Source organism: Loa loa (genome assembly GCF_000183805.2).
Source record: "Loa loa unplaced genomic scaffold supercont3.78, whole genome shotgun sequence".
Lineage (NCBI taxonomy): Eukaryota > Metazoa > Nematoda > Chromadorea > Rhabditida > Onchocercidae > Loa > Loa loa.
The window spans coordinates 33,001-39,822 of NW_018108258.1; the positions used below are offsets into that span (position 1 = coordinate 33,001).

Below are 6,822 nucleotides of genomic sequence, written 5' to 3' on the forward strand. Positions count from 1 at the left end.
TAATAATAATAAAAATAAAAATAATAATAATAATAATAATAATAATAATAATAATAATAATAGTGATAAAAATAATAGTAATAACAATAAATAATGAAACATAGAAACAAACATGATTTATTTCATCAAAATTAATTCGTTTAAAAAAATATTAATTTAAAGAGATATGACTTTAACCAGATACGACTCTAAACGTCGTTCAATTACTATAATTTTATTGTGGTATTATTTAAGAATATCTCATATGTCACCAATGAAACATTTCAAAATCAACATATCGAAAATTCGACATATTGTAAATCAGTCATTAGTTGAAAGAAACAAATAGAAATTTAAAAAATCTGGTCTGAAAAAGCTCTTAACTCTTAAATATTTTAGGACTAAAGGTGGAAATTTGTTGTGCTTCCTATCATAATCACTATTATGTTGATCAGCAGTCCATATCACTGAAGCTATGGCATTTTCCAACAAAAATCATATCAGTTTATCAGGAAGTTAGATAAGAAGATTTTAACAAAGGATGAAACAATAATTAGCCTTTTTAAACTTTAAATTTCTTGCGATAACTGATAAGCACATATGAAAGATATAGGATGGAAGAAAAAGATAGAAAGTTTTTCAATATTTCGATTACATATTAAAAAATACAGAAAAAAACGAAACTAGAATTGAATGGATGAGATCTATTTGCTTGTCAAAATTTTAACCTTTGACCTATCACGATTATGAAATAGTAAACACAATGACATTGCTATTCACATAAAGTTTCAAAGGTTGCACTCTCCCATAAATTGTGCATATAATAAGAAGCTGATTCCATATGGAGGAAAAAAAAAACCTGATATATAAAGAATTAAATGATGACAATTTTTCCTCTCTTTCTTTAACTTTTGATTTTTAGTCTTGCCTAAAAAGATATTTATCATATTTCCATTTCTTTTCATCTATGAGAAATGATTTTAAAAAACTGTTTTATTCTCAAGCTATTGAAAAGTGATAATACAAAAGTTGAAACATTTTTTTTTTCCAAAAGCAAAATGTATGAAAATTATGATTTCAATCAAAATTTGAAATATCAGAATAGGAGAAAAAAGTAAATTAAAATATTTCAAAAATAATTAAACTTGTAATTTATGGTGGAAAGTTGAATCGATCCGGTAGAACATCCTTTTAACTTCTTCTTTACACTATGACAAAAAACATTCGTTAACATATTTTCCTGTTGTCGTAACAATGAGGAAGAATTTTAAAGTAGGCAAAGAGTACACAACAATGTTTTTAATTTTTCTTGACAAAATTTGATTCTCATAAACTAAACATGTTCATTATCAGAAATGATTGTTTACACATTAATACCTGATGCATTTATCAGAATGAAGTAAATAATCAAAGCCATTTGGAATTGATAATGATAATTAATTCAATAGAAGTGGAAGAAATATGATGATGTTAGCTTCACTTTAATGATATAGATTTAGATCTTGATATCTAATAAATTACACTTTTATCTAACACTTATATTTAATTTTAAATTATTGAAGCAAAGATAAAAGTTGCTTCCTTTTTTTTTTTGCATTTCTTAAACTGAGTGATAACGAGTGATATGCTTGATAATTTGATAAGAACAATAAGTGGTGAAGCAGTAAAACAATGATAGCATAGCTATGGGATTTAAGCAAAAGCTTATCATTGTTGATTGAACACAATACCTGTAAGATAATAAATCTACACAACATAGAACAGGTTCTTGCTTATCAAAAGCAATAGTACCATTATAATTTGTTGTTACCAACAAGTTATAATATGACTGATGAATCATCTCCTCCTATTACTGCTCATAATTCTTATCAAACTATTATCAATCCTTTTATAATTAATTGCTCTTTTGCTTGTTAAGTTTTCTTATTCTCAACATAACTCATATTAAGAGCGGGGGGATAGAACTTTCAGAACAAATGATAAAATGATAATATTTTGAGTTTGAAATGATAATATTCTAAGTTTAATATCCAGGTTTCTATTACTTAAAGATAGATTTAAGGGAAGATTAAAGTAGCCTAAATGGTCATATAACCTTTATCACCTGATATCTTCTAGTAATATTGTTTTCTTTGTACATGAATTTTCATAAAAAAGAAAAACTATTTCGATTTTGTTTAAATAATTATTGACAAAATTTATTCATTTCTATAAACATATTAATATTCGTCATAACTTATCGATTAAATTGCTTTCATTTTAAAACTTTTCTCAAGCAATGTTTTTCGAAATAAATTTAGATATAATAATAAAGATTACTGTAGATGATATAGATATTTTAGATTCTTGGAAAATTCTCAAATCCCAAGGTGCAAGAATGATTGAAAGATATGAAAGGATTGGTTATTATAGAATTGCTAATAAAAAGATATTAGCATATGTTTTCAACTTGAAATATTTGATAATTTTTACAGCAATTAAGCAATTTCTGATTCTGTAAAGAAGTTATACACTAATAATGAATAATTGTTGAATTTGAACAATGAAAAAGGGACCGATTGCTTGCTTACAAAGGCAAAATTTATTGAGCTTTTGACGATCGAAGTTAAAATCAATGATTAAATTTCCAATAAAATTCATTGAAATTGATAAAAATTGCACTAAAATGATCAGAGTTCTCATAAAAACTTTTCAAATCATTTCCAATGCAAAATTTATGCATATTTTTCCGCCAATATTTTTTGTGAATCATTGAAATTAATGTGATGGAAAATTATGGGAGCATGGGTCAACCTCTAAAATCATCATAGCGTTCATAATTTAATTTTATTCCATCAAACATTTCCTTTTAGCCTGTTGCAAAAAGAATTCACAGAAATGAATAACTGGAAATCATCATTACATAATTTCCCTCTTCAGGGATTGCAATAACTGCGCAACTGTTCAAGCACTGGATGAGAAATGAAAGTTAAAATTATTCTACTGAATAAATTAGATACTGCAACACTTTCGTCAACTAAATTACTTCCATCTAAATAGTTTAAAATCTATTCCTCTTCTAGAATTTAGATATTTTTAAAGTTTAAAGATTGAATTCCATCAAATTTCATTTCCATCGAAGAAATTTCCGTGAAAAACAATAATTACAGGAAATATTTGAATATATAGAAATCAAAAAAATTACCTTGAATATTTAATTTTGCCAAGTGTTTCCTTCGCCATCCAAAACAATAATTTCAATTAACCGATTCAATTTCAAATAAATATAACTGAAATTGAAAATTTGCTTTGAATATTATCAACAAACAAATAAATATAATTCGTTTTTACAACAACAATTTAGGTTGTATAGTTTTGGTTGCAAAAATTAAAATATTTGAATTGGTATAAACATTTCAAAGTTCTCTGTGAAGTTACAAGTAATTATGGAAATCAAATATTTTTTGTTAATTAACTTTAATGATTTTTCGTTATCAGATAATTACTTGCCTCAAGTCTATCTTTGATTCAAATTATTCCGCAAATTTGGTACCATCAAGAATGAATTCTTATGAGAAATGATGATGGTAGGATGAATAAAATGACAATATTCTGTATAACGGACCAACGATAACATTCATATATTAGAAAATGTGCACTAATTGTTTGAAATTAAATTAAAATAATTAATTTGATTTTTAGTAATTTGAAAATTAAATGAGCAAAAATACAATAAATAATTAAATTAATAACTTATGTGAAGGGAAGTTTTAGCTAGAAGAAAGATAAGTTTTCTATAATACTGTCATCATATATTGATATAGCATGTCTGACAGAGAAAAATTATTGAATAAAGAGAGGAAAAAAAAAGGACAAGGTAACATGAAGCATTGAATTAGTTTTGATAAGCGACCGTCTTATCTGTCATTCCTTTTCTTATGCTTCCCCTTATCATTGAATCATATCAGCAAGCTACAATGTATCATTCATTGGAATTTTTACAAAAAAGAGGCCAATTCATCTATTTGGAGTATTGATTAGGGAAATCATTTCTTGTGCAAAGTTTGAATAAAACGACCTCCAACTACTTTTATTTTCCTGGTGACAGTTATTGTGTTTAATGTCATATTTGTCTTATTGAGCCCAAAAATGACGCATATTTTTTGGCTTAAAATTGACATACATCGTTTTTTTTAGTAGTTAACAATTGATTAGATAAAGATAAAGGAATTGTTTGGTAACTAAATTGGTATAATTTTTCAAAATTCAAGAGATGGAAGCTTGAACTAATTAATTAATTTTCTTTTGTCAAATATTTAAAAGAGTTTTTTCTTCTAAGACAAGGACATTTTCTTTAGGAAGTTTAGCATAGATTGTGAAGGTTAAAGAAAGAAATTCAATATCTATGTCATAATTTCCTTTTGGATTGCTTCTGGTACAATTTACGCTAGGCTTAAAAATATACTTTGTTTTTGACCTTACTACTCTTAACAGGCTTATAATAGGCCAATTTTTTTTTTTGAAAGAGTGAGTAAAATAAAAATATATTAGTTTTGTATTTATGACTGAGTGGATAGAATAATATTCGTTAAATATAATTTGGACTATTCATATAAGAGGGAAAGAATGTTTATGATTTCTTTCAAATATTAAACTTCTTTTTCTCTTAAATCCAATGAAAAACATGAGTGAAATAAACAAACAAAATAATGATGAAGAGAGATAATGCGAAATGTGGACAAATGACCTAATGACCATTAAACATTAAGCTGATAGTAATATTTCATTTAATGATGAAGTTTTAATTATATGTTTATTTTTCACAGTGAAAGAGTTAATAACAATTTTGGTAATCATTAATCCATATAGTGTATCTTATGTATTTTGGTTGATGAAAAAAATTGAGAAAAGACAGATGACACATTCAATTAGAAATGATCTATTAAGTGAATATCTGATTTGTTGATTCATAGATTCGAATGTCACATTGAGCCGAAATGAAAGACCTTCTTCCTCGTTCAAATGACATATTTAATTTATTTTAACCTTAAATTATAATTCTCTAAGTTGTTGAATTTAATTTAATTTAAGGACTAGTATAGTTTACGGTATGGCAAGATAGTTTTTCATCAAGTTTAGATTCAGTTTTGTAATAACATGAACGTGAAAAACATGACATTCACGTACACACATATATATTATATATATCACATGAGGGATGACGTATGAAACTTAAATGGTAAGGAGGGATTTTTTTTTTCTGCATTAAGAATAAATTGAATTAATTTTATTAAAGAAATTTTGCAAATTTTACTTATGGATAAAAATGTAATCATTCTTTTTGGTAAGTTTCAAAGGTTTTTGATAATATTTTTGTTGAAATCATAAATGAAAAGACGAAAAGTTTTATCATTCAATTTACTTTTTTTTGTGTTTATTTAGTTTTACTGAAAAAAATTTATGCAAAAAGCTTCTCTCATTTTTTTGTCACAATGGTTATTTATCAATTATTAATTAATTTAATAACAGATACTCATTGTACTGTAAATCTGTCATCTTTAATGTGACAATTTTTGCAAGATGTATGGAAATTTATCATTTCATTTTATAACTGTAAACTAGTTAGTATTATTTTTCAATATATTTGTTTAATCATATATTTATTGTTCATTTCAGCCTTTTGCTAATTTCATTATTTCTACTATTTTTTTTTTCTCATTCTTTCAATACTATTTAAAATTAATTGAGAATTCTTTGGGGAGAATATTTGTGATACACTAAAAGAATTCATAGTAAGTCTATTGAAATATTCGAAAAATTGCAAGACTATCGAAATTTTACTTTCCATTCTTTTTTTTTGTGATAAACAATCAGTTAGTTTTGTTAAATTAAAACAATCAATTAGTTTTATTAAATGGATAGTTATTAAAGTAAATTAAAGTAAAAGATAAATTTAAAAAAAAAATTTTGAAAAAAAACAAACAAACGATTAGTTTTATTAAAGTAATTTAAAAGATGCATCCATTCGAGATTTTAAGATTCATTAAAAAGGTGTAATTAGCAAGAGAAGAATGCTAAATTAGCTTGATTGGAAACGGTAAATATAGTATGTTGAAATTATCAGAGAGATAAAGGATGAAAAGAGATGAAGAGAGTATTTAAATTTAAATTTCATATAGCAATTCTCTTTCACATATTAAAATAACAAATTTTAATAGTGCAAAAAAGAAACCGAACAATTATCAAATTAGCAATGATTTAAGCATTATTTTGCATTTGTTGTAAATTTCCGTCACCATAAAGGAATAAATTTGAAATTTCCGAATAGGTTCATATCAATCCATTTTCCGGATAATTTCATACTAGCTCATTTACCGGATAGATTCATGCTATTTCAATTTCCGAATAGATTCATATCAATCCATTTTCCGGATAATTTCATTCTAGCTCATTTACCGGATAGATTCATGCTATTTCAATTTCCGAATACGTTTATATTACTCGTAACAATGTCCAAACGTTTATTTCCTTTCTTTTCAACATATTTGTAACATTGTTGATATGATAGAATTGTTAGCAAAGTTTAAAACGGAATGACATGTGGTTGACACTACAAACTTGTCCTCATATACAATCATGATTCCCCTTATTGCAACTGTTGTATGACATTTTGCAGCAAAATGCTAGCCAGCATAAACTTGAAAGCAAACTAGGTCCCGGGGAGATTTGAACTCCCGTCGCAGGATTCAAAGTCCTGAGTGCTAACCACTACACCACGGGACCTTATGAACTTAACTTATGTCTATTTCTATAAAATATTGCATTGTGAAATGCTGTTCATTGTAGAAGTTCAGAGCAATGAAC

General features: G+C 25.8%; 1 non-coding gene across 1 annotated transcript; it reads right to left on the bottom strand.

Annotated features, from left to right (window-relative positions):
- Positions 1-6,669: 6,669 nt before the first annotated feature.
- On the bottom strand, positions 6,670-6,741 carry LOAG_20038. Its single transcript has one exon. It is a non-coding gene; the product is annotated as a tRNA-Gln (tRNA).
- Between the last annotated feature and the right edge of the window lie 81 nt (positions 6,742-6,822).